Below are 20,721 nucleotides of genomic sequence, written 5' to 3'. Positions count from 1 at the left end.
AGGGGTGAACACACCTGAATTTGAACCAAGGTGTGAAGAAAAGGATAGTCCTTCCCACCTCACCCCTTGTGCTGGTTTGAAGGGAAGTATGCCCCCTAAGAAAAGCCATGTTTTAATATGGATCCCATTTCTTAAAGGTAGAATAGTCTCTATTCAATACTGTGTATTTGGGACTGTGATGGGATCATCTCCCTGTTTGATGAGATTTAGTTAAGAACGGTTGTTAAACTGGATTAGGGGATGACATGTCTCCACCCATCTGAGTGGGTCTTGATTAGTTTCTGAAGTCCTATAAAAGAGGAAACATTTTGGAGAATGAGAGATTCAGAGAGAGCAGAGAATGCTGCAACACTACAAAGCAGAGAGTCCACCAGCCAGCGACCTTTGGAGATGAAGAAGGGAAATGCCTCCCGGGGAGCTTCATGAAACCAGAAGCCAGGAGAGTAAGCTAGCAGATGACGCCGTGTCTGCCATGTGCCCTTCCAGCCGAGAGAGAAGCCCTGACTGCGTTCGCCATGTGCCTTTCCAGATGAGAGAGAAACCCTGAACTTCATCGGCCTTCTTGAACCAAGGTATCTTTCCCCAGATGCCTTTGATTGGACATTTCTATAGACTTGTTTTAATTGGGACATTTTCTCGGCCTTAGATCTGTAAACTAGCAACTCATTAAATTCCCCTTGTTAAAAGCCGTTCCGTTTCTGGTATATTGCATTCCGGCAGCTAGCAAACTAGAACACCCCTCTAGAGTCCCCCACAGTATGGAGTCATATCTGAAATCCTGGATTATGGTGGAGCCCCCTGAGGAGCAGGAAGAACCTTCAGATTGTTCTAAGTCCTCAGCTGGCCCTAGGAGCTATCCAGTGCCTGCAGCTGTTTTTCATGGTATAACCCACTGACTCAGGGTAGACCCACTGTTGTCTTGGACCCTTGCTTGCCTGCCTTCAGCCATCAATTCCATTGTGACTCTGGCTTCCAGTGACACCTGCTTGCCATGGTTCCGTTTGTTTAAAATGGAGTTGAAATTGTAGCAAGGGAGATTCAGAGAAAGAATCTGAATTCTTACTCTCAAAGTGTTTCTCATGGTTCCTGCCTTCAAGGAGTTTACAATCTAATTGTGGAGGCAGGACACGTGCTCATTTAACTCTAAAGGCATTTTTTGGTATGTGCCCATAGGGAGGATTCTACAGATGGGATGGGCAGGAGGCAATGTTTGGTAAAATGTATTATTAAATGGTGGTACCTGTTGTCAGCAGCCCAGGCTGACAAGAATATAAGCCTTCTTGGTCTCCTGGGGTTTCTTTTCAGTTATAGGGTTTTGTTATCATTGAAGAAAGAAGGCCTTTTAACCACTTGTTTCTTTAGATACAAAAAGAATGTGGAGAATGGGGCCAAGATCCATGGGCACCAAGAGCCTTAGTAGCATGTGCACTACAGAAACACATCTCTTCTGGCAGAGAGGAGAGAAGGCCATACAGCAGTGAGGAAGGAGATTTGGACTAGGCACCTGGCTTCCAACCCCAGCCATGAAACAAGCTCACCACGTGATTTTCAGCATGGTCCTCTACCCTTTGGGCACTGCTGCTTTCTCACTCTGAAATAATAACCTCTGCCATGTGTGTACAAGAGTGTGGTATGTGTGCCTGGAAGTTTGAGGAGAAAGAACTCCAGTGTAAGGAGAAATGCTCCTGGGAGATGGGAGCCCTAAGTAATGACTTTCTCATCGTCATTTTCTTACTGCGTCACATTGGGGAAAACACACTTGTAGTAAACCGAGTAATGATAATTCTAAACTGCCTCTCAGATGGTTGTGAAAATCATTTAAATGGTATAATAAAGAAAGCACTGGACACATTTAGATATTCTGTAATTGTACATTTTTATCTTCTCTTTTTCCACTTTTCAAGAAAATTCCAGGTTTGCTATCTTATTTAATGGACCTTAGAACTCAGAGGAACTCAAACAAATCATGTGGCCCAGTTCTTAGCCTTCAGATAGATAATTTTTTTTTTTTTTTTTTGGCGTGGACCGGCTCCGGGAATTGAACCTGGTCTCCGGCATCACAGGCAAGAATTCTACCACTGAGCCATCGCGGCAGACAGATAAAATCTTTTGCCCCCATTTTAGAGTGTTCGGTGTTTTTTTTTCCCTTCTCATTCATTCAACAGGTATTTGAGTACCCACTCTGTGGCAAATACTGTTTGAGGATTGAAAAGACAGCAGTGAATAAGACTGCCATTTTGGAATTTGCATTCTGCAGGTGAGACAGATTATAAACCATAAACAGAATAACTAAATAAATTATGAATTATGTTGGAAGTTGATAAATTGGGAAAAAAAGAAAGAATAGTTGCAGTTTAAAGAGAGCAGCTCATGCATGCTATAGATGAGAAAATGGAAGCACAGAGGTCTGAGCATTTATTTGCTCAAGATTATAGCACCAGAAGTGGTGGAGCTGGAGTTGATTACATATCTCTTGGAATCCAAAATCCTGAACTCTACTGTGGCTCTGCTACACTCTGCCTGTTTGGAGTCTCCTTTTTGACCAAAGGAGAGGAGCCTCTACTGCTGGCTGTTGCTGGAAATGTTGCTGTCATTCTGGACTTCATATTTTTAACTCCTTTCTCGTTTCTTCAATAAAAAAATACCGACAATCTAGTGCTAGCTCTTATGCTGCTAACCAGCCAAGGAATACAAGTTGCCCAGGTGATTTCATGAATTCTGGCAGCCCTATGTAGAGTGCACAGGGGCCGCTGTTTCTCTTCCTTCGACATGAGTGTAGCACCAGTGGCTTATGTCAGATTCACAAGTTTGCTTTCAGTGCGTTGGGGGCCTTAATGTGAAGCTCTAAGTCTGGGAAAGGTGGTGCTCGGTAATCAACAATTACTATTATTTTCTTCCAGCATTGTCTCTTTCTGGCAGTTTGATATTTATTATTTCCTCTTATTTAGGGATACTTTTTTCTAGAGAACTGTCAGGATATTTTGTCCTAATAGCTCCTCTCTCATCAAATTCTGATTGGAAATTACTCTGCTGACAGTAAGAGTAATGGAAGTAAAATTTCAATATTAAACATTAATAATTAATAACTAATAAGCAATTAATAGGTGTTAGCTTCTGGTTCCCTCATAGATTTCAACGTTGTTTTTGGATTACATTTTATTGAAGGGGGTTTGAGGAAAAGCCTTATTTGACCTATTATACTAAATTTGGGCCTGCATTTCCCTTTTATTCTTGTACTGCTCCTACATGAAACCCAAGTCTTATTTCAGAGGATTTATGCAGTCAGCCCTTGGGACTAGCTGGATGAGAAAATGATTGAACTTTTAGTTAATCAAGAAAGGTTGGAGTGCAGCTGGTGGCGAGGGACATGCATAGACCTGGATGCTGAGAGCCTGGGGCTTGGCGTAGCCTCTGACTGAACAGCCACGCCGTCTGGGGGGCCTTTCTGGGCCTCATTGTGTTCACTCTCTAAACGGGCGGTCATCACTTCTTTCTGTAATCCACGGGCGTTATTTTAGGGTAAAATTGTTCCCTAAGAACTATTATCTACTCTTAGATTTGACCTCAAATCTGACTCAGAAGGAGTCAGACTCTTAAGGTGGACAAAAGAACAAAGAACTTCATGTTTCTTCATTTTTTTCTGCCACTGCTCATATGTTAAAAGAAGAAAAAATATATGCGGTGTCTTTGTCCCCTAAAACACTCAGGCTGGTCTTGGGCACTCAGATGTAGAACCAGAATTTAGCAAAAATGAGTCCAAATGTACTTAACTTGCAACAGCTGAGAAAGTTTATACCATTAAATGTTGTTCTTTGTGTGTGTTATGTGCTTTTGCTATTTTTATTTCCTATGTAAAGACTGGCCATGTTTCAAGGTTATTCTTTAATTTACTTACTTGTAACATTATTGGTATGCATTGTGAAAAACATAAATTTCATGTGTATACAGGCTCACTTATTTTTATCCTCCGTAGTATCTGACAGTGTTCTCACTTAAGAGGGTTGAAAGGTGGTTTCTAACTAATTTAGAAAGAAATACACAAGTCTATATTTAAATAAATCAGCTCTTTTTCTTTTAATATTTACCAGGGTTCAACTGTAATTACATTGAATCTTGAACAGAACTACATATTAGTGTGATGTCCTGATATATCCCAGAGTGATTTAGGCAGAGAGTAAAGAAATATTTGCAAAGTTCCCTTGGGAGACTGGGGAGAAAGGAGGGATATTAAACTTCCCCAACTGGGGAATTGCTGATACTCTTACAAGTAGTGGGGACAACCGATTCAATAGGCTGAACTCTCAATCTTGGGGTTTGCCCCTCTGAAGCGTACTCCTGCAGAGGAGAGGCTAAGCCCACTGATAATCGTGCCTAAGAGTCACCTCCAGGGAGCCTCTTTTGTTGTTCAGATGTGACCTCTCTTTCTCTAAACCACTTAGCAGGTAGACTCACTGCCCTCTTTCCTATGTGGGACCTGACTTCCAGGGATGTAAATCTCCCTGGTAATGTGGCTGCCTGACTCCCGGGGATGAGCTGGAAGCTGGCCTCATGGGAATGAGAAAGCATTCTTGACCAAAAGGGGGAAGAGAAAAATGGGACAAAATAAAGTTTCAGTGGCTGAGAGATTTCAGAGGAGGGAGATTATCCTGGAAGTTATTCTTACACATTATATAAGTATCTCTTTTTAGTTTATGGTGTATTGAAGTGTCTAAAGGGAAGTCCTTGAAACTGTTGAATTATGTTCCAGTAGCCTTCATTCTTGAAGAAGACTTGATTTACTATATAGCTTTTACAGTGTGACCATGTGACTTTGAAAACCTTGTGTCTGGTGCTTCTTTTATCCAGGGTATGGACAGATGAATTAAAAAAAATAAAGATAAAAAATAAATAAATAATAGAAGGAGATAAAGGGTAAAAATTGGGTAGATTGAAATTCTGTGGGTCAGTGAGAGGGAGGAGTAAGGGGTGTGGCATGTATGAGTTCTGTTTTTTTTCTTTTTATTTCGTTTTGAGTGACAGAAATGTTCTAAAAATGATCATGGTGAAGAATACACACCTGTGTGATGATATCATGAGCCACTGATTGTTTAATAGGGTTGGACTGTACATATGTGGATGTTTCTCAATAAAAATAGTTTAAAAAGATATTTACCAGGGTTCAGATGTTAATTCCTCAAAGGAAAAAAAAAATAATCCATTGCCAGCTTTTCCAGAGAGGTTCATATGTAGATAGTAAAGCTTCTAAAGTTAAATGTGAAATAAGAGTAGCAATTTTTTTTAGTCCTAAAATTGATGCCTAGTTTTAAAGAAAGTAAAAATCAGTGTATGGTGAGAGAGTTTGAATCATCCAAAACATTAATCATTGAGTGTAAAAGTATTTTTAATTGAACTATACAGGTTTCACATTTTTTGTAGAAAAGCATTACTAAAAATATAAAAAAGTACACACAGGTGCATGCATTAGGTACCAAATCACATTGGAGAATAGCCCTAGAAAATAAATGTCAGACCATTTTAAAAAACAGACAGCATAAGAAAATCGTCCATACAAAACAACTGAGCTAAGTGAGGTACAGTAAAACATTCCCAATTACTAAAATTTCAGAAATCACTTTCTTTATAGATTGTAAATATTTCTGAGTACAGACCCACTTTCACAGCAGATGAACACTGCTACCTTGTTTCATAAGTAGGTGTAATAATGCCATTTAGTGTTTCTTCCTGGGTGTCCTCAGTACTATCACCACGCCAGATAGAGTAAGCTTGAAGTCTTCCAGATGAGCAAGAACAGCATGGTCAAGTTTAACTTAGTCTGCTTTTTTTCCAAGATAATATGATGATCTGACCACATGAGAAACAATGGGACTGCAACCATCCCACTGATATACTTTAAAGTCATATTTATTTTACTGATGCTTGTTGGCCACATCATGTACTTATGTGCACTCAGAAATGGAAAACAAAGTGTAAGATCTGAGAGGAATTTCAGACAGCATTTCAGGCAGCCTTTCGGTCTGAAATGGACCACCAGTCCACTTTAAGTGTCAGTGTCAGATTAAGTTTCCTTATTCTGATGTTCCCATATTGCCTCTCAAATAATTTCCAAGGTCACATTTATTACTTTATTCTGAAGTACTTCAGTAAGTTAACCAAAACAACTAATGCTTAGTATTTCTTCCCAGACATTTTCAAGCTAATTACCTTTTAAAAAACAAAATGAGCTGAAAAAAGAATGCCAAATCCCTTGGTGGAAATCAATTTTTAAAAAGCCCACACAAAAGCTTGTTATCCACATAGATAGATGAAAACAACTGATCCCTTTGAGAGGCATAGCCAGTAAGAGTACTCCTTGCACAATAACTAAAAGAAAAATTGAGCATCAATGGAGAGAATGAGAAGAAAAAGTACAGAAAGACTGAAAATAGCTACTTATCTTGGGCAAGTCAAGAAATTCAATTGAGCTAGTAAAATAGTTTTTCATTTTCATGTGATTTCACTTCATTTTTTCTCAGTTATTGGTGAGAAACTAAGAAAAGTTCAGGAATACTTTTAAGAGTTGCATTGTAACATCTCCGGCTATGTATTGTTTTAGCTAAAAATTTATTATATTCCAAATCCTTTAAAAGACTCTACCTTAACAAGTTTATTCTAGATTAAAAAAAACTACCAACCAGCTTGTGCTGCTGGAGTATTTAAATAATTTATCACGTACATAAATATCTATTTCTTCCATTTTAAATACAGTTTCCCTCTACCAGTGGTGCCAGTTTTTATCCCGTTTGCACTTGGCTCAGGTTTCAGAAAGGTTTTTGAGTACCGTTTCAACTTCAGCGATCAAGTTAGTGATGGTCATGGTGTGTTATTACTTCTGAAAGGCTTGGCTGTTGCATTGCCTTGTGAGAGAGCAGACACCAAGAACAGAAGATTTAAACCGCTTGTTTTCTCAGTCCAGCAAGACGTGCCCAGTGCACCAGGACAACAGAGAGCCTGACAGATCTTCTTGCCCAGCACACCTGTGATTGCCTCCTTCTCGAGTACACATGATCATCTTTTGACCATCTGAAATCAAATCTCTATCCTTTCTGGACAGGTGTCAGATTCCCTAGGGCTTTGCTGAGTCTCGAGACAGATCCCTGATTATCATTATTGTCTATAATATGTCTAAGCACAGCTTCATAGAATCTGCTGAACTCCATGTAGTTGGGAGTAAGAATGGCCGAGCAATCCACAATCCATCCACATCAGTGACAACAGGGTGACCCTTGGCCTTTGGTTTTTCTAAAATGCCAGTACTCATTGAACAGTCTATTTCAGGCTGTGTGACCTAATCATGGGTATGGCCTCCTTGGTATAGAACACATGAGATAAATCATCCACTTTGAGAGCTGAGACTGCTGCAAAATATGGGGCTCTGATGTACTCTTGACAGCCTCCACCTGTCCCTATTCTTCCATCTTGTCCTTTGTGCTTTTTGGTAGTTAGAGGAGGTATAATATATTTCTTGCCAATTGTGCTGATTTGAATCTGTTGTGTACCCCAGAAAAGCCATGTCCTTTTATCCTCATTCAATATTGCTGAGTGGGAGCTTTTTGATTATCCACGCAGATGTGACCCACTCAATTGTGGGTGGTAACTTTTGATTAGATGGTTTCCATGGAGATGTGTCTCTACCCATTCAAGGTGGGGTTTTCTTACTGGAGCCTTTTAAGAGCGAACCATTTTGGAAAAAGCTTTAGAGCCCATGTAGCCAGAGACCTTTGGAGATGAAGATGGAAAATGCCCCTTGGGGAGCTCTGTGAAACAAGAAACCAGGAGAGAAAGCTAGCAAACTTCCTCATGTGTCCTTCCAGCTGAGAGAGAAACCCTAAACTTCATCGAACTTCTTGAACCAAGGTATCTTTCCCTGGATGCCTTAACTTGGACATTTTCACAGCCTTAGAACTGTAAACTTGTAACTTATAAAACTCCTCTTTTTAAAAGCCATTCCGTTTCTGGTATATCGCATTCTGGCAGCTAGCAAACTAGAAGAGCAACTGAAAACTATTTTCCATATCCTCTATCCAATGTTCTTTATGTAGTGAAAATGCTCTTTCAAAAATTAGCCTGTAGGGTGGTACGATGGTGGCTCAGTGGCAGATTTCTGACCTGCCGTGCCCGAGACCCAGGTTCAATTCCCAGTGCCTGCCCATGCAAACAAAACAAAACAAAACAAACAAACAAACAAAAAACTAGCCTATAGGCTGGAAACCTGTGGCTGACGCAGGCCTAAACCTCCCAAGTGTTGACCTGCAACCATCGGACGCTCCTTCTGGGTTGGCTGCTCTCCCCATGTTGCCCCTCCACCACTACTCCATTAAATGTTCTTGAAGGCACTACAGATCAGCCCATAAGGCTGAAGGCAGTAAATAAGTTTGGGATGGTCAAATTTTAATGTTAACTATGTGTCCTTTTTTTTTAATACCACTGGTGTGTTCCTGATAAAAGCTATGTGTAAATTGAATGTTAAGTAGTTTTCCAAGGAAAGGAATCTTTCACTTATTTATATATTAGGTTCTCCTGAGGCAAAAGAGTGGAGGCAGCTCCTCCTGTATTATTATTTTCACAGTAGCTTAAAATATTTTAAGGTAATATATGTTGAATTCAGAATATATAGACAATATAGATACAAATACAGTCAAGTATCTTTTTAAATTTTATTTTCTATAAATTTATTATCATAATTTACTTTTTCTTTTTGTGAAAAATAACATATATATATTAAAAAAACAATACATTTCAAGCTACATCAAAACAATTAGTTGTAGAATAGATTTCAGAGTTTGGTATGGGTTATAGTTCCACAAATTTAGGTTTTTACTTATAGCTGCACAGAGATACTGGAGACTAAAAGAGCTATCAATATAATGATTCAGCAATCATACTCATTTGTTAAACCCTACCTTCTCTGTATAAGTCCACCATCACCTTTTATCTTTTTCCCACTTTTTTAGAGGTATTTGGGCTATACCCATTCTAACTTTTTTATGTTGAAAGGGGTTATTGATAATATGGGATAGAGGGATGGAACAAGTTGATGCTCTGGAAGGGCCGGCGCCTCTGCATTTCAGTTCTTATCTGGTCCAGGGACCCATCTGGAGGTTATAGGTTTCTGGATGGTTACCCTAGTGTATGGAACCTTTGTAGAATCTTATATATTGCCCTAGGTGTTCTTTAGGATTGGTAGGAATGGTTTTTGCTAGGCTTTGACAAGCTATGATAGGTAGCAATGTGTAACTGAAGCTTGTTAGAATGACCTTCTAGAGTAGCCTCTTGACTCTGTTTGAACTGTCTCACCCACTGATACCTTATTTATTAGACTTTTTTCCCCCCTTTTGTCAGGATGGCATTTTTGATCCCACAGTACCAGGGCTAGGCTCATCCCTGGAAATCATCTCCCACACCGCCCGAGAGACTTTCACCCCTGAATGCCATGTCCCACATAGTGGGGAGGGCAATGATTTTGTTGCAAAGTAGGGCTTACAGAAGAGAGAGAGAGAGGCCAAGTCAGGTATCTTTTATCAAAATGAACTCATTCGAAACGAAACACTGTGTTGTGAACGTGTTTAGGAATGTTGCCTGCTCTTTTATACCCTTCTTATTGACTAATTGGTATTTCATTAATATGGCTGTTCCATTTAATCTATGTTCTGTGGTTGGAGACTTAAATAATGTTCTAGTTTGCAAGCTGCCAGATGCTATATGCCAGAAACAGAACAGCTTTTAAGAAGGGGAATTTATTAAATTGCAAGTTTACAGTTCTAAGGCTGTGAAAATGTCCAAATTAAGGCAAAGCTATGAAAATGTCCAAATTAAGGCACCAAGAATGGTTATCTTCACTCCAGAAAGGCCGGTGAAGTTCAGGGTTTTTCATCTGGAAGGGCACATGGCGAAGCCTGTTAGCTTTCCTCTTGGCTTCTTGTTTCATGAAGCTCCCCCCAGGGGCATTTTACTTCATCTCCAAAAATCTCTGGCTGCGTGGGCTCCAAAGCTTTTTCCAAAAAAAGTCTCCTGTCCACTCTTCCCTTGACTTCACTAGCAGCCACCTTAGGCACAAGGAGGCCTGCCTGCCATCTTAGTGCAGTATAACCAGGGTTAAGATGTTTGTCCTAATTCTGAAAGCCTGCCTTCAGACTTTTATATGTTTAGAAAAACTAATCAGGCTGAAATTTCTCATGCTTATTTACAGCTAGATGAAGCAATCTGTTTTGTTGTTTTGGAATTACCCAGGCATGGAAGAAATTGGTTTCTCGGTCTTCAAAAATTCTTCAGATACTAATGTACAGAGAAATACCAGAGCCAGCTTGGTGAAATCAAACTAAGTAGCCTGGGTATACCCTTGGCCAGGCCACCTGTCCTTGGCAAAACTGACAGTCCTACCAACCACCCAACACAAGTTTCAGCTCTTCGTTTGGCCAGCTTGTATCATATAGTTCTTATCTTACCCTTTTAGGAATTCTCAGTTTTAAGGTACTTTCTGTCTCATGGGGAAAACAGAACTTTTATTTCTTTCTTCTTTCAGCTTCCTCATTGATTGATACAAAGAAGCATTTGATGACTCTGTTTCTTTTTTCCTAGGGGAGAGTCCTAGAATCTGTTAAATAGTTGCTTCTGTTGAAGATCAGTAGTTGGTCTGGCATTAAGGGCTGTGGGGCAGGAAGGCTTGAGTTGAGTTTTGAGACTCCAATTTCCAGCATCTGTTCCTTACTTTTTGCTCACTGCTAGATTTTGGGGCTTCTGTGGGCAGCATTCTCTGTCTGTACCTCTCTTTTGAGGAAAGGAGTTTTTGTTTTCAGTCTCACAGAGTATATGGCCCCCAAAATACAAGAACAACTGCCTTGGAGCATCTTCTCTTTTACCTGTTTGTAACCTAGTGCTCTTTTTGGTTCAGCTGAAGTCCATTTCCCTCCACCTGGAGCACACTTTCCCTAATACCTGATCTTTTGTTGTTCTTCACTTGCTTTTCTGACAGATCTTGATTGGGTGCCCTTTTGAGGGCTCTGATTGCATGGGGCTTTTTCCATCATATGGTATTATAATTGTTTGTTCTTTTTTTTTTTTTTTGATCCTCTAGTAAACTGTAAACTTGTTGTGGGTAGACAGTCTCTCTCTTGTTCACTGTTTGTATCTCTGGCTCATAGCAGAGGTCTTGGCATCTGGTAGAAGTGTAATAAAAATATTATCATTAGCTGTATCATTAACATTATTGGAGCTCTTACTATGTGCCAGTTTTTTTTTAAGAGACGTTATATGTATATACAGAAAAATTATACAGAAAGTACAGAGTTCCCACAGTACAAACAGTTTTCTTTTTATTAACACTTTGCATTACTGTGGGAATTTTGTTATAATTTATGAAACAATATTATTATAATTTTCTATTACCTGTAGTCAGAAGTTTACATTATGCTGTACAATTCTGTAGTTTTTCAAAAAGTTTATTCTGGTAACATACATATAACCACATTGAAATATTCAATTCAGTGGTGTTAATTACATTCACAATGTTGAACTACCATCATAACTACGTAATACTGAAACTTTACCATTGTCCCAAAGAAAAACTTTGTGCCAATTAGGCATAAGCACCCCAGTTACTAACTCTACCCTTGCCCCAGTAACCTGTATTCTAGTTTCTGTTTGTGAATTTGCATATTCTAATTATGTCATATAAGTGAGATCATACAATATTTGTCCTTTTGTGTTTGAATTATTTCACTCAACAGGTCTACTGGGTTCATCCCTGTAGACATTGATAAACTTCATTCCCTTTTTATGTTTGAATAATCTATTATGTGTATATACCACCATGTACCGGTTGATGGACTCTTGGATTATTTCCGTCTTTTGACGATTTTGAATAATGCACCTGTGAACATCAGTATGCAGATATCTATTTGAGTCCCTGCTTTCAATTCGTTTGGGTATATACCTAGAAGTGGGATTGCTGAGTCATATGATAATTTGTAATTAGCTTTCTGAGGAGCCACTGAACAGTTTTCCATAGTGGCAACACCCTTTTACATTCTCACCAACAATGAACTAATGTTCCCATTTCTCCATATCTTCTCCAACACTTGATATTTTCCATTTCTTTAATAGGTGGTCATTCTAGTGGGTGACAAATGGCATTTCATAGTTTTGATTTACATTTCCCTCATGCCTAATGACATTGAGCATCTTTTCATGTATATATTGGCCATTTTCATACTTTCTTCTTTTTCAATATGGTTTTAACTATTTGGGGCCTCCTACTCTTCTTTATAAATTTGATGATTGACTTTTCCATTTCTGCAAGGAAGGCTATTGGAATTTTGATTTATACAGCATTGACTTTAAATTAATTTGGGTAGAATTAACATGTAGTCAGTATTTTGTCTTCTAATCCAAGGACATGAAATATCCTTCCATTTATTTATGTCTTTGATTTCTTTCAGCAGTGTTTTACATTTTTTTGTATATAAGCCTTTACATCCTTGGTTAAATTTATTCCTAAATATTTGAGTCTTTTGGTTATTATTGTAAATGGAATTCATTTTTCTTAATTCATTGTTCAGATTGTTACTAGTGTATAGAACAGTACTGATTTGGGGGTGTTGATTTTATATCCCACCATTTTGCTAAATTTATTAGCTCTATTAGGATTGTTGTGGATTTTTTAGAATTTTCTTTATGTAGGATCATGTCATCCACAAATGGGGAAAGTTTTATTTCTTCCTTTCCAATGTGGATGTATTTTACTTCTTCTTCTTGCCTAATTGCTTTGTTTAGACCTTCTACTATGATGTGATTAACTGTGCCGACAGTAGGCATACTTATCTTGTTCCTTTTCTTGTGGAGAAAGCTTTCAGTCTTTCATCATTGAGTATGTTAGCTGTGGGTTTTTCACACATGCCTTTCATCGTGTTTAGGATGTTTCCTTCTGTTCCTAGTTTTCTGAATGTTTTTATAAAGAAGAGGTACTAGTTTTGTCACATGCCTTTTCTGCATCAATTGAGATGATCACCTTTTTTCCCCCCTTCATTCTTTTAATGTGGTTTATTATTATTATTATTTTGAACCATCCTTGCATACCTGGGATAAATTCCACTCGATTATGGAGTCCTAGTTTGCTAGCTGCTGGAATGTGATATACCAGAAAACAGAATGGCTTTTAAATAGGGGAATTTAATAAGTTGCAAGCTTACAGTTCTAAGGCTGTAAATATGTCCCAGTTAAAGCAAGTCTATAAAAATGTCCAAATTAAGACACCAAGAAGAGGTTACTTACCTTCAGTCAAGAAAGGCCAATGAAGTTCAGAGTTTCTCTCTCAAATGGGAACACACATGGTGAACATGGTAACATCTGCTACTTTTCTCTCCAGGCTTATTGTTTCATGAAGCTCCCCAGGGGTGTTTTCCTTCTTCATCTCCAGAGGTCTCTGGCTACGTGGGCTCTTGTGATTCTCTTGGCTCTCTCCAAAGCTTTCATTCTCAAGCTTTCTCCAAAATGCTTTCTCTTTTAAAGGATTTTAAAGGATTCCAGTAAACTAATCAAGACCTACCTGGAAGAATGGAGTAACTTCTCCATCTAATAAAAAAGTTAATACCCACAATTGTGTGTGCATCACATCACCATGAAAATAATCTAATCAAACGATTCCAACCTACATTATCGAATAGGGATTGAAAGAAAAGGATGCTCCCACAAGATTGGATCAGGATTAAAACATAGCTTTTCTAGGGTGCATAATGCTTTCAGATCAGCACACATGGTGTATAATTCTTTCAATATGCTGTTGGATTTTGTTTGCTAATGTTTTGTTGAAGGTTTTTACCTCTATTTTTATAAAGGATATTGACTTGAATATTCTTTTCTAGTAACATCTTTTTCTGATTTTGGTGTTAGGGTGATGTTAGCTTCATAGAATGAGTTAGAAAGTGTTCCCTCTTCTTCAGTTTTTTTGGAAAGCATTTGAGTGATATTGGTACAATTCACCAGTGATGCTATCTGATCTAGGCTTTCTTTGTTGGGAGGTTTTTAATGACTGATTCAATTTCCTTACTTATAATTTGTCTGTTGAGGTCCTCTGGTTCTTCCTGAGTCAGTATAGGTAGGTTGTTTGTTTCTAGGAATTTGTCCATGTCATTTAGATTATCTAATTTGTTTGCGTACAGTTGTTCATAGTATCCTATTATAGTATTTTTTATTTCTCTGGGCTTGAAAGTAATGTGTCTTCCTTTCATTTCTGATTTTAGTTATTTGTGTCTGCTTTCTTTTTTCTTTGTCAGTCTAGCTAAAGGTTTATCGATTTTATTAATCTTTTGAAAGAACCAACTTTTGATTTTGTTGTCTTTTCTGTTTTTTATTTTCTATTTCATTTGTCCATGTCCTAAACTTTATTTCATTCCTTCTCAGAAATGCTTCTCTTTTAGGCACTTTAAATGTAACATCTCTTAATTTTTACAGTGACCCAAGAGATAGGAATAGACAGGGTAACTGAGATGCCAAGGGTAATGTGCTTAAGGACATGCAGCTAGTGAATGGCAGAACAGGGATTTGAATCTTTGCTGTTCGTGAATCCATTGTCAGGGCTTCTAACCACTAAACTAGACCACCTTTCAATTAGTATCTGTTGAATAGATGTTGAAGGTTTGACTTTTGTAACATTTTGTACCTATTTACACTATGGGATTTACTATTCATTCGCTAATTAGTGTAAAATTATTGCATGGGAGGAGGCAAAGGGAAAAAGATATGGTTCTTGTTGTTAATGAATGTTCATATGATCATAACAGTAGAGACAGCAAAATAACTATAAATTGTAGTATGAAAACACCTCTGATATTTGGCTTCAAACCCCAAATTCTGTGAAGAATTTTAGTCTGATTGAGTAAAGTTTACAAATTACATTGATCCTTATGTGATATGCATATGTATTCTTTAGGTATTAACTGTTCCCCCACCACCACCTCAGACTTTCACTTAGACCCTGTTGATTCTTACTTTTATTGAACATTCAATCATGCTGCCTTATTCACTACAGAACAGTGTAAACACTTTTTCGTCCCCATTTTCCTCTCTTACTCCTTCTTCCCTTTCCTCTCCCCTCTTCTTCTTAAGGTTTTTTACACACAGTCCCTCCGTTCTTTCTTACTTTTCTCCTTTTTTTTTCCTTTGCCAAGTCAGAAAGCTTCTCAACACAGTATTTCAGGCAGCTGTCACCAGATTAAAGTTGCTGTGTGAGATGGAATATTTTGCTGTTTCTTGATTTGATGGTTTTTACAGGCCCTTCCATTTCTAAAATACTCATCTGATTGTTTAACTGGTGCAATTTTGACAAGTTCTTTCTCTCTAGCTGACCAGTGAGTCTCTTGGGCAATGAAATGCAGTTGAATTATGTTATGTCCCCTTTGAGCATGTAGCACAGTAGGCTCCCTAGAGCCGTGATGCTGGGAGAATTGGTTGGGAAGCACATATTTAGACATAATGGAATTGTATTCTTGATTGTGGTTTTTCATCTTGAGTTTTCGGAGAGACCTCAGATGACACGTGGTAGAACAGTTTATTTCTTCATTGAGGAATTGTTCCAAATATTTTGATGAACTTGGGCCCGTCACATAAACTCTTTACAGTGGGAATTATATTCATGTTTGCTCTGAAAGACCATGGAGCAGAGCAGTTGAAAGTTAGGTTTCTGAAGGCAAACTGCTGGGCTTTATATCCTAGCTCTGCTGCTAACTGTGAGACCTTGGATGAGTTTCTTAACATCTCTGGGCCTTAGGTTCCTCATCTGTAAAATGAAAGATAATAAATGTACCCTATGAGGGTTTTTTAATGACTTTTCACATACAGAGCTTTTAGGATAGTTCCTGGAACATATATAATAGATGATATTGTATTATTATAGATGATATTATATTATTACATCATTTGATTCTCTAAGTTAAATGAGAATGCTTTGTAGGTAGTAAAATACCTTCTGAATATTCTTAGTGACAAAAAGTGAAGAAATGGAATGTTCTATCCTAAATTGTAGCTGATAACCCCAATTCATGGAGCAACAATAAAATTGGTGATTTGGGAAGAGCCTGCCACCACGAGCTCCCCAGAGCAATGATACCCAATTTGGCTGTGCATTAAACCCCCCTGGGGAACTTAAAAATACCTATTCCCTGCTTGCTTTCCAGACTAACAGATCAGAATTATGAAGGACATGGGGAAGGGTGGACCTAGGAAATAATTTTTTTTTTTTTTTTAGCGGAAAGCTCTCCAGGCAATTCCAGTGCAATGAGAGTGTCAACCAATGTTTGAGAGCCTCTACCTGGGTGATCTGATAGCAGATATCTGCATTTAAATAAATTTTCATCAAGTCATGTGGGAAAGGCTACAGAGGCAGGTTTGTCTGAGAGAAGTTCTGGACTTCTAAAGACACCTGAAGCCTACCTCAGAGATTCTTGTTCTGTTTCTTATTGAAGTCAGTTTTTCTGGCTGGCTAGTTTCCTTGCCATGGGGCAAAATAATGATGGAGTATGCTAAGTGGGTGAGAAATAGGATGCAAGAGTAAGTGAAAAGTGATTTGGAAGTGAGTAGTTTATGTATCCTAGTTTGTGATTGGCACAGTGGATTCCCACGTGTGAATATGCAGATAAAATGGTCCGTGGTATAGAATTTTGCAGAAACAGAAGCTGCAGTTAGAGGAACAGGCTAGAATGCATTTGAATGACTGGTCATTAGATGAGGCGTGAGCTCAGTATAGAGTCATTCTAAACTCATTAGTCTGGGAAAGGCTTGTGAACTATGGGCTAAATAAAAGGAGGGGCTGGCATTGTTAAAAAGAAGAAAGATTGAAATTGGAGAGCTTTTCAAAGAGTCATTGAACACCTTCTCATGCCCCTATTCCCTGCTTCTCCCTGTGGCTAAAAAGTCCTTTAAAGCTTCTTAATGAAGAAATCATAAAAGTTAGATGAGATGCCAGTATGGGTCAGTGTGATCTATCAGCTACTTTGGTTTTGTTACTCTAGGTTATAAAATGAAGTTATACATGCCTATTTTCAGAGCTACCATGAGGTTTTATTTTTTTTAATTAAAAAAATTCTTATTAGAGAAGTTGTAGGTTTAGAGAACAATCATGCATAAGATACAGATTCCCACCTACCACCCACCACCAACACTTGCATTGGTGTGGAGAGTTTGTTACAATTGATGACTTTTTTTTTAATTCTTTTTTTTTTTTAGCAATATTTATATTTGTTACAATTGATGAAAGATTCTTAAAGTAGCACTGTAACAATTGTCTATAGTTTACTGAGGGGTATTTTTCCCCCATATTCCCAGCCTATTATTATTATTATTATTATTATTATTATTATTCATGTCTTTATCTGATTACTTATCTGTCCAGACACTGGTAAAGGGACGTCAGTCACAAAATTTTTACAATTACATGGTCACATTATAGAAGCTATATACTGCAATCATTATCAAAGATCAGGGTTTCTGGATTATAGATCAACAATTTCAGGTATTTCCTTCTGGCTATTTTAATATACTACAAACTAAAAGAAATAGCTATACAGTGAGTCAGTAGACATAACCATTTGTTAAATCCTAATTTCTGAGTTATATCTCCTCTTTCTTATTTGATCATTCTCTCAATCTTCAGGGATATCTGAGCAGTGACTTAATTTCTTTGAACTGGAATGGCATAGAACCTTATGGGGTAGAGGAATGAAACTGGTTGATATTCTTGGAGAGACTGGTTCTTCTGGATTTCAGGATTTATCTGACATAGAAACAATATGGAGGTCTTAAATTTCTGAAAAAAATAAAATACTAAGTGAAACTTCATTATAGAGTCTTATATAGAGCCCAGGGTACCATACGAATTTGATGAGATGATGGATATGCAAGTGCTTTGCTACCCATAATGTGCCATTCACAAATATAGAAGCATTGTCTATGATGTGAACACAACATGCCCTTTGATATTTGTAGGAAAGAGCTGGCTCTGTCCCTGAGTGGAGATGCAAGTACTTGCTACCAGGGGGCAGAGCCTCTGATCTAAAGATGTTGAAACATTTAACAGCACTTCAGTTTGATGATCTGAAATGTAACAGTGTAGACAATTCCTAAGATCTATTAAGAGCAAAGCATTGCAGTAATTCCTGATTATTTCAGCTTTTAATAGTGTGTCTGTAATAATTTCTCACTGTGGACTATTGCAGTTAGGCCACTGGTTATGCTTAGTTTCCAGAGTTCATGCTATAACTTTAACCCTTCTTCTCCTATGCAAGAAAGCATGCCATACCGCAGTAAGCAAGGGTGACATCATAAAAGCGGTAACCCTGAATCCACCTGATTTGAAAAAAAGTCTTGTAGACTATTCATAGATTTAGATACTGTAGTGTTAGAAATAAATGGCATATACTATACCACATAGCAGTTCTCGAGCTGAGAACCACAACTCCAGATAGGCAGATCCTTCCAGACGTCAGAAGGTACCATACACTGTGAAGCTACCATGGAGGACTCCCCACATGCCTGGCACTTATGTAAATTGGGGGAGATAGATGGGTATAAATTTCTACCCCTTTAAAGTACTTGTCTTTCCAGGAACACAATAAATGATTATGTACCCAAATGAATGGTAGGCTCCTAGGTTCTATAGGAATTGTTCAGACAAAGAAGGAACCCAAAAGAATTTAAGTTGTCTAATTGATCAGCATACTGAAACATAGGTAATTGGTTATCAATAATATGAATAACTTCTATGCAGAGCATGTTACATTTTATAGTTTCTTTAATAAGGATTGTGAACTATAATGCCTTCAGGAGGAGCCAGACAAGTAGCAAAAGTGAGGGAATACTACAGTTAGATTAGTGGGCTTTGTGACAAACCAGAGAAAGTATGGCTCACCTTAAAACATGGCAATACAGAATTTAAAGCAAAAGCATCATACACCAGTTCTGATTTTCAAATAAAACTTTTACCAATATGATTTAATTTAATGTTCACAGAATTCTTTTGAGGCAGGTCTATTCTCCCCTTCCAAAGACAAGAAAACCTAGCCCAAAGAGGCATTAAAAATCAAATAAAGGTGACAAGACCATGTGGCATGGTGTTGTACTGCCAATTTCCAGAGCTGTAAGACATTTCCCCTAGAGGCCATGGCTTGCAGGGTTGTGCCATTTGGGAAGAAGAAATTGTGCTTTCCTAACTTATCTGCCTTCTCTTCCCAGAGCTGTCCTAGTCATTCTCTGAGCCTAGCCCTGGGGAGATGGGCCACTGAGCCTGTTTGTTTCTCCTCTTTCCAACTTCTTAAATGGACCCAAAGGAAAAGTCAAGGAAACACCAACAAGTTGGTATGGGAGTCCCTTTTTATGTTTTAACCATGTTAGTCATTTTTCTTTTAAACAAAAAGTAAAAAGAAACAGATCCAGAGGTCCAGATGGGGTTACTTGAGCCCAGAGTAAAGAAACCTCTGCAATGGGGCTGGATTCCCATGACAGAGGGAGGAGGTGTCAGTTACAATTAATGTGAGCAGCCTGTTAGACTCCGGACGAGACATAGCAAATGTGACAGCATAACTTATTCTCAGTTATGGTGAGCTACATTTAGCTACATCATTGCCCACACACCTTAGTGGGAGTTGGCAGCTTTGGTGGCCTTGACCCTGGGAGGTAAAAAACCAGGAAAACTTGGAAATAACAGGTGCCTGGGATCTGGGTCACAGCACAGGCCAGAGACTGTGGACTTTCTGTACCTCTGATACGTATAATTTGGGGTCTGAGTCCTTAAAGTGCTTGAGGAAAGAATAATTACACGGTTTTTAAAAAATCATCTTAATTGAGATAAATACAATAAAAAGTACGTCTTTAAGTGGACACATTGATGTGGGTTTTTCTGTTTTCTACATGGGCAGGCACCGGGAATCGAACCTGGGTCTCCGGCGTGGCAGGCGAGAACTCTGCCTGCTGAGCCACCATGGCTCGCCCAGATTGATGTGTTTTGATATATGTATATGCCTATGTAACCACCAGCCCAGTCAAGATACAGATTATTTCCATTACACCATAAGGTTTACTCATGTCTCTCTACCTACTCAGTTCCCACCCCAATTCTTGACCAAGACAAATATCGATCCACATTTTACTGTTATAGATTAGATTTCTGTTCCTTAGAGTTTCATGTAAATGAAATACTGCAGAGTGTATTCTTTTGTGTCTGTCCAAAGTTTGTCCTTTGAATTACTTGCTGTTATTTCAGTGTATGTATATCCCAACATTTGTTTATCCCCTTAACTGCTGTTGAACACTTGGGTTGTTTCTAGTTTTTGACTGCTTCAAATAAAGCTACTATGAACATTTTTGTTCAAGGCTTTGTATGGACACATGTTTTTATTATTCTTGGGTAAAATAGCAAAGATTGGAGTTACTGGGTCATATGGTGTGATAGGCAGGATTTTGACCCCCATGGTCTTTGTGTCTGGGGTAATACACCTTTGACTATGTTATATTACATGGAAAGGAACTTTGCAAATGACTTAAGGTTGCTAATCACCTGACTTTAAAATAGGGAGATTATCCTTGATTAAATGGATGGGCCCAGTTTAATTACATATACCCTTAAAATAAGAAGAGGGCAGAAGAGTCAGAGAGATGCAGATGAAGAAAAGGCAGAGGAAGTCAGAGAGATTCAAAGAG

The 20,721-nt window shown here is 38.3% G+C and overlaps 1 protein-coding gene and 1 pseudogene across 5 annotated transcripts in view; one reads left to right on the top strand and one right to left on the bottom strand.

The window, feature by feature from the left end:
- The window catches only part of CACNA1D (calcium voltage-gated channel subunit alpha1 D), a 413,019-nt gene that overhangs the window by 167,616 nt on the left and 224,682 nt on the right, over positions 1 to 20,721 (top strand). The gene's annotated exons all lie outside the window — the stretch shown is intronic.
- LOC143657726 (ATP-dependent (S)-NAD(P)H-hydrate dehydratase pseudogene) overlaps positions 6,791 to 20,721 on the bottom strand; it is a 51,331-nt pseudogene continuing 37,400 nt past the window's right edge.

This window comes from Tamandua tetradactyla, chromosome 15 (assembly GCF_023851605.1).
Source record: "Tamandua tetradactyla isolate mTamTet1 chromosome 15, mTamTet1.pri, whole genome shotgun sequence".
NCBI lineage: Eukaryota > Metazoa > Chordata > Mammalia > Pilosa > Myrmecophagidae > Tamandua > Tamandua tetradactyla.
Note: the sequence above shows the minus strand (reverse complement) of the source record. Positions and strands in the feature narration are given on the sequence as shown.